Source organism: Pteropus vampyrus, unplaced genomic scaffold (assembly GCF_000151845.1).
Source record: "Pteropus vampyrus isolate Shadow unplaced genomic scaffold, Pvam_2.0 Scaffold25, whole genome shotgun sequence".
Taxonomy (NCBI): Eukaryota; Metazoa; Chordata; class Mammalia; order Chiroptera; family Pteropodidae; genus Pteropus; species Pteropus vampyrus.
The window spans coordinates 1674384-1686027 of record NW_011888806.1 but is presented as its reverse complement, the minus strand read 5'-3'; positions in this window follow the sequence as shown (position 1 = coordinate 1686027).

The window sequence follows — 11644 nt, the reverse complement described above, 5'->3', positions numbered from 1 at the left end:
ATATTTGCTGAGAACTTATTAACCTTCCTCCCCTTCACTGCTTTAAAAAATTGACATACATTTACACATTAATTTTTTTCAACCTTAAATGACTCTGAAGCCATAACTATGTTATTACCATTTTATAGATAAGAAAATAATATACAAGAAAATTAGAAAATTTGCCCATTATCACAAAGTTTGAAAATGGAGAAACCAGAACCCAAGTAAACTTCAGAGGGTAGGCTCTTAATTACTATATAATATTGTTTCTATAAACTCACTTAGTTATCCTCATTTTATTCATAAAACCATCCTGTCATCCTTTATAACATTCATCATAATTTAGAAGTATACATCTATTTATTCTCTTATTGATTTCATAACTATCTTCCTCTCTTGTCTGTAACTCCCAGTAGAAAGGGCACGTCTGTAAAATGCAATTTCTGGAAATTAGAAAACTCATCAAAGCTATATAGGAAAATTGGTGGTGATGTTTAAAAAGAGCCAAACGTTGGTGAAAGCAGAAGAAAGTAAAAACTAGGAAGACATAAGATAAAAGGGAAGACCTTAGAGATATGAACAGAAAAATTTTCCTTATGATCCATTTAAGATAGTCAGTGACATCTTTCTTATTGTTACCAATTCCCCCAAACTTTCACTTTCATGATTTTTTAAAACTTTTAAGGCATCCTTTGTCCCATATTAGACTGCAAACATCTTAATGTTAACAGAAGGAACTATCTTCTACATATGTACAGTCTTAAAAGCTGAAAGAGTGTTCAAGTCACTTGGAAAAAGCATATAATATATATCCTGGGGCCTGTACATAGGACAAAGTGTTTTATGTGAAGAGTGTAGTCTACCTGAGCATCTCTTAGGACGAGAGAGCTTACAGGGACAGCGGATTAGGGTGCAGTAAAGAGATTGTGTGGGCAAGAGGAAGAAGAAGGCATTCTAGTAGCTCCTGAGAGTGAAAAAGATTTGAGAAGAAGATGTTCCCGCTGATAGAGATTCTCTGTCGTCTCTGAGTTCAGGTTGCTCTTTATTCACTTGTGACCGCAGAGCTCGGGCTGTGAAAGAGGTGGGGAGCTCTGTGTGACCTACATGTGGTTCGTTCCTTGATGCTTTGTATGGAGCAGATGCTTTAGTACTACATTCCACTCACCACATTCCTTAAAAGTAAAGAGGAATAAGAGCACAGTCCTGGACCTAAAATAACAAAGTCTTATTCTTCTTAGGAAAAACAGAGACATTCATGTAAAAATGACTTATTTGTGGTTTTATTTAGATTGTCTCACAAAAGATAGATGCTTAGCAGATAGATGTTTAAAAATAAACAAAAAAGTTAGATACAAAATAAAAGATGGTCACTAAAATGTAGGATTTATTATTACATTGAAAACACACAAAAAAAATTACAAAAGCAGAAAAATAACTTTCTATCATCACCTGTTAATGGCAAAACTGAATTAAAGAAATTGGGGCAAATTGGCCCTGTTGGCATCAAATTCAAATCTTCATCATTAAGTGATCCATGCCCATAATAGCAACCTGCCCTTCGCCCTGTGATGCAGTGGCTGATGACATAAAATTGAAATTATACATATATGTATGTATATGTTATATGTGAAAACATAATTTTACATGTAATATATATATCTATAGATATATAGATATATATATTAGCTATACATGTGCTGCGTTGCTTTCTATCACGAATTAATAGTCTCACAGTTTTGTTTTTTCCACATTGAGGGGGAAGTAGCAAGGTTTACTAGGTTATAATAATCATAATAAAGATGTGGCTGAGTCCCTATGAACTCTCAGTTTTAAACGAGACTAAGTCCTTTAAAAGCCTTGCAACCTATTCCAAAGTTCCAAAGTTTGTAGATTCATCAAACAGAAGTTGACATGAACCACTGCCAATATTCTCCATCTCCTTGCAAATCAACAAGGCCTGTCTTAGCTAAAAAATGACCAAAACCTATTTATTAGTCAATATATTGAATTATTGTTTTCTCATCTTTGGAAATTGCTTTGGATCATTTAATTATCCTATAAATCAAAGGTTAACAAGCTGTGACCCAGGACTTACTATTTACTTAAGCTTTAAAAAAATGTATTTGTAAAACTGTTTAGATAGAAAACTCCTCAAAAGTGGGGACTCTGATATTGAATTTGTTTCTGCCTAACATTAATAGAGTGTTTTGAATATTAAGGGATTTCAAAATAATGTGTGTGTATGCAAAAATTAACTTAAAATATTTTCCTACGTGAGGAAGTTAGCTTGCAGAGCACAGAAATACAGCTCATGCCTTATCATCTCTTAGATTTGGGAGTAACCATTACCGTGTGGTTACTCTGAAATCTCAAGAATAGAGAGATCCTAAAATCCAGCATTGTTAGGACCAATGTCATATTTTCCTCTCATATTTCATTTTTATTATTTCCATCTATGCCATTCACTCATTTATTCCACATTTATTCTTAAGACCCTATTAAGTATCAGACATTGTGCTAATGGCGTTAAATGCAATAGTTAATAAAATATAGCCCTTTCCCATAGTCAATGCAAAGTTAGATGGGGAAGAGAAACATGTAAATGCATGAAGCAATAGGGATTGCTATGGGGTAGTATTTAAATCAAAGAGTATAATGAAGTGATGAGCACTGCCTCAGGGAATGGAGGTAACATTTGAGCTGTGTTTTGAGCTAAGTAGGAATTTTCCAAAGAAGCAAAGAAACTTATTACCATAAGAGGAAAAAGAATACATGATCGCTCCAAGGCACCGAAATAGCATGGAATTTTTGAGGATGTGGGTTATTTCTAACTCTTTAATAAATAGTCAAGCAAGCGAGTGATACTTTAAGGTTATTTTAAAAATCCTTAGAAAACACTGGGCCAAAGTCTGAATATCTGAAATTATAAAGCAATAATTCCATTCACAGAGAATAATCTAGTGGTGTAGACAGGAAACATTTTTTACACTGTGATATTATATCGTTTTTGATTTTATATTGTGCGATGTTTTTAGGGGAGGGAGAGAGAGAGAAAGAGGGAGAGAAAGAGGGAGAGAGATAATGTCTAGGAGATAGCTTTGAGCATGGGTGGGGTTTAGGCAAGTGATTGTGTGATAGTCTGTCAGTGAAGTATGTTCCACCAGGGCTACCATGTTGTAGTTCTACAGCATAAAAGTCAAACTGAAATTTTGTTCTAGGGAGAACCATTTTCATAGTCTCAAATGTGAATATGTCATTCATATTTTACCTCTTGGATATGTTCAACTCAGCAGCAGTACCACATAATGTTCAGTACCCTGAACATTCTCTTAAAGCTTAACCACAGGATTTGCAGTTTAGAGCATCAAAGCCTGTATAGGCCTAAGGAACCAATTCCTTCTTTGAATTTGGGATCAGGCAACCTTAACACTGAATCTCAAGAGAGTCCTAAAGGTCACTAGCTTTCTGTGCTTTCCTTTTGCTGATCCAGCACTTAGAATTTTCATTTCCATTTTGAAACCAATAAATCAGCATATCTTGCCAGAGGAGTTTTAACCTCTTAAGATGCAATCAAATTGCTCAGTCAGAATGACTCCAGAAAATTGATCTGTGCATTGCTAAGAATGGAAAAGAACTTTCATGTTTCTAAGGAATATGTATCATTGATTTATAGGATAATGCTAGCTGTATCCTACAGGATTGAGTACTGATGCTGTAATTGGAAAAATATGAGATTATCTACATGAAATAAAACAGAAAGTTGTCCTTCACTGATATTGCCCAATTGTACATAGTTAGAGAACTTCTGTAACAACGTGTTTGCCGATACATTGCTTTTTAATTACGGGCATGCTAGCTTGAACATTTAATGCCTGAGATCACTGTTGAAAAAACATGAAAATATAAAATCTATTTTTAATTTCTGAAGTATCTCCCATGGTACATTATATAACATACCAAATGCTTGAAAGTCGTGGGGCCTTTTTTTTTTTTTTTTTTTGCCACATAATTTTACTTTTTTATGCTACATAATTTTACTTTTTTATGCTGACTTTTCTAGTCTTACTCAACAAATTATCAATTGATAATTTTCACCAAAATTAGGTCTCTGAAAGAAACAATTTGTATTTTAACATATTAATTTTCTCATTCAATATATGTTTCAAAGCGGAAGAATTATCAATGAATTGCTTCTCATTTTCTTCTTGCCAATCCTGTCCTTTATCTTTGGTCAGGGCTGTATCAGCCTCACAAGAGAATTCTAAATAGATCATTTATATTTCTGCTAGAACGTTGGGAAGGAATTGAGAAATTACCACCTCTCATGAGACCTTACTGGCTCCTTTCATGAAGTACTATCTAACTAATTAATTCAATCAGACATCACGAAGATTAGCAAGGTTATATGTTTCAAGTCTCCTATGTTATTTAAAGAAAGGTATTATGTGCTTAGAAGAAACATCCTGATTTACCTGGCATTATTCCTTCAGTCCTTCAAGTGGCCCTTTCCTTTTTCAACTTCAGTGCCCAGAATCAAGTAAGCATAATGTCAATGTAGAAGTCAGATTAAAGAACAAGTGAATTGACAACCACTAATCACTAAGTAATATCTGACACTTACGAACATGATCAGTCTGCTACTGGAAATCTCGAAACAGTATTTTTTCTTGCAAAGTTTAGCACTACTTTCTCCTCTCTTCAACTGCTGGATGTCATATAAATGTAATTTGTGCATGATTTTTTAAAATCTTATTAAATTTATTGGGGTGACATTGGATAATAACATTACGTGTTTCAAGTGTACAGTTCTATAATACATCATCTGTATATTGCATTGTATGTTTATTAACCAAAGTCAACTCTCTTTCTGTCACCATATATTTGACCTCCTTTACCTTCTTCTAGTTCCCCCCACCCCCCTTCCAACTTTATTTGTTTATTTGTTGCTTTCTGTTTTACATCCCACATATGAGTAAAATCTTATGGTTCTTATCTTTTTTTCACCTGACTTATTTCACTTAGCGTGATAGCCCCAAGATATATAGATATATATCCATCTATATTTTGCTAAACCAGTATGGTGTTTTCTTCCTGGAAAGGACTGCAAACTCCTATTGTAAGTGGGGTAATCACATAAATATAATGGAACAATCTTTGACTCTAACTTTTTGTATTGTTATGAATAGAAAATAATAATAGTGCTTTTGTTATTGTTATCACCAACTCGCATTCTGTTTAAAGGCAATGACTGCTAAAATATAAATGGATAAAGGGAAGAGAAAAATAAAAGGAGTCATTAAAAGAGGGTTGTAAACAAATCTAGTAAGACAGCTGCAATGCACTAAATTGTAGTTTAATGCATTAATTATTTCAAAGTTTTCATCAGAAAGTTTAAGGGAGAATTGCAGATATATTGGAAAGAAAAGACCAAGCTTTGCTAGGAATTTTGAACAAAAGTATTCTAAGCTTCTCCACCTTCATTATTTTCCCATGTGATTTCTGTAGCCCAAACAGGAAGGAAAGAGTAAATACCACCCCCATCCTTATGCCCCAGTTCTTGGTTGCAAAAATCTCAAGAATATGCTGTCCCTTTGAGCTTGTTTTGTAGTTATGGTGTGGGATTTTTATGGAAGGACATGTGAAAAAGTCCGAAGAATAATCTTCTAATATCACTTTGTCAATAAGTTGTTTTAATCACATCAGAAACTACACAAATCCCTTCTTGGTCCTTCAAGAATTACAGAAGTTGAATCTGATATTAGGGGAAACTTTAGTCTTGTTCGCATTTGTGGAATTCTGAAATTGAAGAGCCTATATACAGAAAGACAAATATCAGCACTGGGGAGGGGAGGGCAGCTCTAACAAGTTTCCATAAGCTGACTGTTAAATATTCTGTCATCTTATGTGATAGTTGTTAAACCACTGGTAGCTTTAAATTGGGCTTGGGAGGAGTATTTACACCACGGAAGTTGATAAATACTATACATCAACCCCTCTCAGGTGACCAGCATGCCAGCATGCTAAAAGGGGAGGCCACTAGAATAATAGTGACAGTCATATGGACCTTATGTACTTAAGACACTTGAGTGTAAGGATTACCATGAATGCCTCTGTTATTATTGAGACGATCATCATAGGAGCTTTCAGAAAAAAACAATAAATAGTGCGATAATACAGAAGAAATGCAAGAAAAAAATGGCTAGAAGTTGTTCAAAAATGCTCTCTAACCACCCATGACTGATACCTACCCCTAGACAGGAAACTTTGCCTTTAAATACCATCTGACTAATTAAATGTTATACGAAATTGCACGTAATTTAATCAAATTTTGTCTCCACCTACTCACCTCCAAACAATTCTCTTAGTGGCGTTCTACAGCCCAAATTTCAAAAAACTCCTTTTAGGTTTTGTTAAATCAAAATCAACCTGAATCTCCTGGAGCTCATTGTCCTGGGCTTTTGCAGACAGTAGCCTAAGTAGCCTAAATAGGTAACTGAGCAAATTTAGTTATGTATTTATGCTCATGAATGGATAGTTGCATGATAACTAACCAATACAGATTTGAAATTATAGTTAACAGTTATACATTGCTTACTATGTCCCACATGTATTAACATACTTATTCTCATAAAAACCTATGAAGTAACTACTGCCATTTTACAGATGAAAAAACAAAAACGAAAACAAACAAATGAAAGCCTGAGTCACAGAGAGTTTAATTACCTTGCTTAATATCTCACAGCAATATGCCTGGAGAAAGGCTTACCATCCAAAAGGTCTGGTTCCGGAAGCTAAGAGACCAACCACTACACCGTTCTTCATGAAACCATGACATTCATGGCACTTGGAAGTGCTACTGACTAAGGACATTCCAATTCAGTTGCTCCTTTTACTAGAATACAGTGTGCATTTTGAAATCCTTGTCAATTGCTATGATTATTATAGTCACTTGTATGAATGTGAATTTACTCTAATCCAGTTTGACTGAATAAAAAATTAAGAATTTACCAGAAATTACACATTCTACTGAAACCAATGAAGAACAGAAAAGTAGTATGGACATGATATCTGCCCCAGACACTATTACAATAGAAGTTTAGGGGTAACGCTTACATATTTGGAACATTTGGATATTGGAACAAGATAATATACCACGAAGTACTTCCTCTAGGAAAGTTTATATGAAACAATATTAAATCTATGTGCAATCCATAAAGATTCTTATAGAAAGAACATGGGGCAAAATAATTAGATGGCAGCCAACTAAAATAGAAATAAAACATTACCTTGATTAGCATGCACTTACAGAGTTTTATAAAGGTGAATAAAATAAATTGTGATGATAAAAGATACTCTAAGGGAAGTTGATACTGGGGGAAAAAATAAAAAATCTAAACTAGATAAGAAATGAAGAAAGCATTACACAGAATCCTGAATAATTGAAAAAGAGAGGTGTATAATAAAAGAAAGCAGAGCTGTAAGAATAATACAAAACTGAAGATATAAGAGAGAAATTTAAATTAGAAATTTGAGAGGTGCCAGTATTTCTTTCAGGAGATTGAGGCAACCGGGCTAACAGCAATGACAGCTCTCAGAGTAGATAAAGAAGTGTGGGTTATATTCAGTGAAAAAGGATACAGTAATACTAATAAAAATATATATATTAACATTAGATTACCTTTGATGATTACTTTGACTGATTTAACATCTATTTGAATCAAAAATGACAAAACTGTTGAAACTAAAGGGTTATAAGATCAATTTCTTAACTAGTGTCTGTTAATGGAATGCTTGAGTAGCAATTATGCATTTGAAAGATTAACAGAGAAATCAGGACTCTTAGTTTCATTCTGAAAAAGAAATTAACTGAGAAAAGGAATGATGGAAATAAGATGTAGCAAAATATTTCTGAATAAGTAAAGAAACGGATCAATATCTTTCAAGGCCTAGCGGTATACACAAGAGAATAAAGTCACAATAGCATACATGAGAACAGAAATCGTAAAGGAATTAAGCAACTTTCCTGAGAGGAGTGGATGCTTTTTGATTCCATAAGGGCATTTATTGACAAATTGATAAAAGCAATAATTAAATCCTGAAGCTTATTATCAAATATAATTTTATTTATTTTCCATCATAAGTATGCAGCGATTAGGCTAAAGGCATAATGTATTTGTTAGAGTAAGCAATTCTAACTGCTGCAACAGATAAATCCTGGAATTTCAGAAGCTTAAAAATTTATATTTCACATGTGCAAAGTCTATCATATTCAGTCAATCCTCCTCTATCTTGTAGTTATACCATCTGTAATACTGGCCTCCAGAGTCACCATGACAGGAAAAGCGTGACCTGGAGATTTATGCAAATTTTTCTAAAGTCCAGGCCAAGAAGTAGTACACATTATAACTGTCCCCATCCCATTGGCTGAAACTCAATTTCAGTAATACAACCAAATAACAAGTAAATATAATCTTCCTGTGTGCCAAGGAAGAGAATACAGTAAAGTGACAAAGAGCATCGCTTCTGCCAATATATATTATTAGAATATATAACAATCAATAAATGCTTAGAGCACACCCCGCTTTCTACTACTCATGACTGGTAGAGAAAAGCAAGCAATGGGATAAACTGGAACAATTAACCACCAATGTCTTCACTATGAACCTAAATGATCCCTAAGCAGAACAGAGTGTCTGAACAGTGGATTATGAGCCAGTCTTTAGGAGAGAGTGCTAAATAGTGATATAGAAAGCTTGGCTTATCAAATGTCGACTATCGGTAAGAATATGCATGTAGTGTCTGTCTCTCTCCCTCTCTCTCTCTCTCAATCTATATAGAGTCCACAAATCCATTAGCCTCTGTGTCCCTGTACCATTCTAGATGCACAATATGACCTCTCCTGAGATTTGTCAAGAGTTCATCTAATGTAGAATTATTTAATATTTTCATAAAGAAACATATACCACAATAAATAGCTTGATATCCTCTTTAAGATTCTTCAAAATTTGTCTCCTATCTCCACTCGGTTTTTCTGACTGAAGCTTACTTCTTGTATTTGCCTCTCCTGAATTCCTCACACCTTCATTAGACAAAAATATTTACCCTTTGGGTCAATTCATTAATAAATTTGAACATTCAGGGTTATCACTTTTCCCAGCAGCAGCAGCAGCAGCAACAACAACAACAACAATGCCTGGTAAAATTACCAGGTCCCTCTAAAAGAAGAGAGGTTATAAGTAAACATGTAAATATATTTTCCTGTTTTACTGAGGAGAGAAAGAGGGAAGGAGGGAGGAAGGGAGCAATAAATATGTACTTAAGTACAAACAGGATCAACATCAATAACTATTAAATTTTAAAAAGCAATATTTTAAGAAGTTTTCTGTGTCAGGCAGTATTTAAAATGCCTTGTATTTATACAGTTCTTTGTACTTATAATATTTTACTATAAATTGGCTAATTTAACCATAACATAATCATATAAGAGTTATCATCACATTCCACAAGAAGCAAACTTGTGGCTCACAGAAAGAAAACGATTTGCTCAGTCACATAATAAGAACCTGGGCAAGAACTCAAACTACTGCCCTCATTCCCAATGTGTGATTATTAAATGTCTGTCTTAGAACTAAGAACTATAATTCTAAAGTAAATGTAATTCCACGTGGTCAAGAAAAGTTACTTTCACCTCAAAAAATAATTACAGAGGAAAAGTCATCTTAGTTGTCTTAGTCTGAGTTCACTTAAAAGTAGAGCCTGAGATAAAAATGTGGGTGCAGGTATTTTATTCAGAAGGTGATCCCTAGGAGCTAGAGGGAAGCGGTGGAGAGAGTGAGACAAGGAAGGCAAGAAAGACAATAAAGGAGAAATCACTGAGCTGGTCCTCGATGAGGGCAAGTGGTACTCAACCCCACTTGGAGTCATCTGATAAACCTTACTACATGTATTCAAAACTTTTGCCTGAAGAATTGGAAGCTGGAGCTTTTAAGCACTAGCCCTGGATTCTTACTATTAAGAGTCCCCACTCCCTTTCGCTGTGTGAGCATTCCCAACAGCTACGCTATGCCATCCCTGCATGTGGACCAGGAGTGTTGGTCTCTGCTGCTTAGAAAAAGACCTGAGGTAAAGTTGGGGGAAGCTCAACATGCCAATTAAGAGCCCCTCACAGCTGCAACATGAGTGAGAGGTGGGATACAGGGACTCAGTACAGAGAACTAACAGTGAGTGCTACAGTCATTCCCAAAACACACTGGCATTAGAATCAATGTGTTATTATTAGTCTGAGATTTGATATGGACTCGGTAACTACAGAGAGAAAGCATAATGAAAAATCTATATCAGTACTCCTAGAAAATAGATAACAAAGTTTTTCTCATTATCAATTAAAGTTCGGCACACATCTCTCCAAAACAATTTGTAGTTCCCAAAAGATTCAATTTCTGGCTTGAGTGATAAATAGAATTATTTATAGGTAAAGAATGAAAATGAGAAAGAAAAAGATCAAATTATTTTATATGCATATAAATATGTTTCATTTTTGTTTTTAATTAGAAGTTTTAACAGATATCACAACAAATGTGTAATATCTCATAAACTAAGTTATCTTTAACACGTATCAGGAAGGCAACTTGTTTTGGGTGGTAGACAAAGAAAAACATAAATATGTCTCAAGAGAAATATAAGGACTTCTTACATTTTTAAGGTGTTACCATAGTAAAGATAAATACATTGTGTAATGCTAAATTTAAAATTTGTACAAAAATCAAGTTTGTATAGTTTCAAAAGATATGTGAATTGTAAGAACTTAAGTCTTTCTATTTAAACTATTGTTTTGTAGCCTTAAAAGAAAAAAAGCCTTAAGCATAAATACTTCCAAAATATTTTTAGTATTTGCAAAGTCAGGACAGAAAACAAATCAAACAAGTAGAGATTTCAATTGGGTAAACCTTTTACTAGTAGTTAAACATTTCTGATGTGATATTTATTACATCAGTCACTCAAGTCTCTGTTCCTTACTAAACTATGTGCCCACTGACTTCAGGTGTTAATACTCAAGATAATGTAATATGAACCATAAAATTGTTTAGGCATACCTCCAAGGATAATTTACCTTGAAATAAATTAGGCTAAGCAATTTTAATATCAGAGGAAAACTTTTAAATGGAGCTGGCATTTTAAAACACTACAAAAATTTTAATCAAAATACTTGAAATGAGATTGATTTCATGAATCTTCCCCACTAAAGTACAAAAGCCTCTCACAGAAATTACAGTGCTATTAATGAGATTATTTAGAAGATTTCCAATATATGCAGAAATATCTATATAGGTATTATTTATACATTTTTAAAAATTTAAATCAATCTTATTGAGGTATAATTTATATTCAATAAAATATACCTATTTTGAATGCACAGCATGACAAGTTTTGACAAATATATTCCAATAACTGCTACCACCATCAAGATACAGCACATTTCCATCACCTTAAAAAAGTTCCCTTATACTCTTAAGCAATCAGCCTCCCACCACCACACCACTGCTGGCCCCAGGCAACCACTGTTATATTTTTTTTTTGTCACTGTACATTATCTTTGACTGTTGAAGAATTGCATATAAATGGAATCGTATGTATTTTAATATTTTTTGGCTGGCTGAAATAA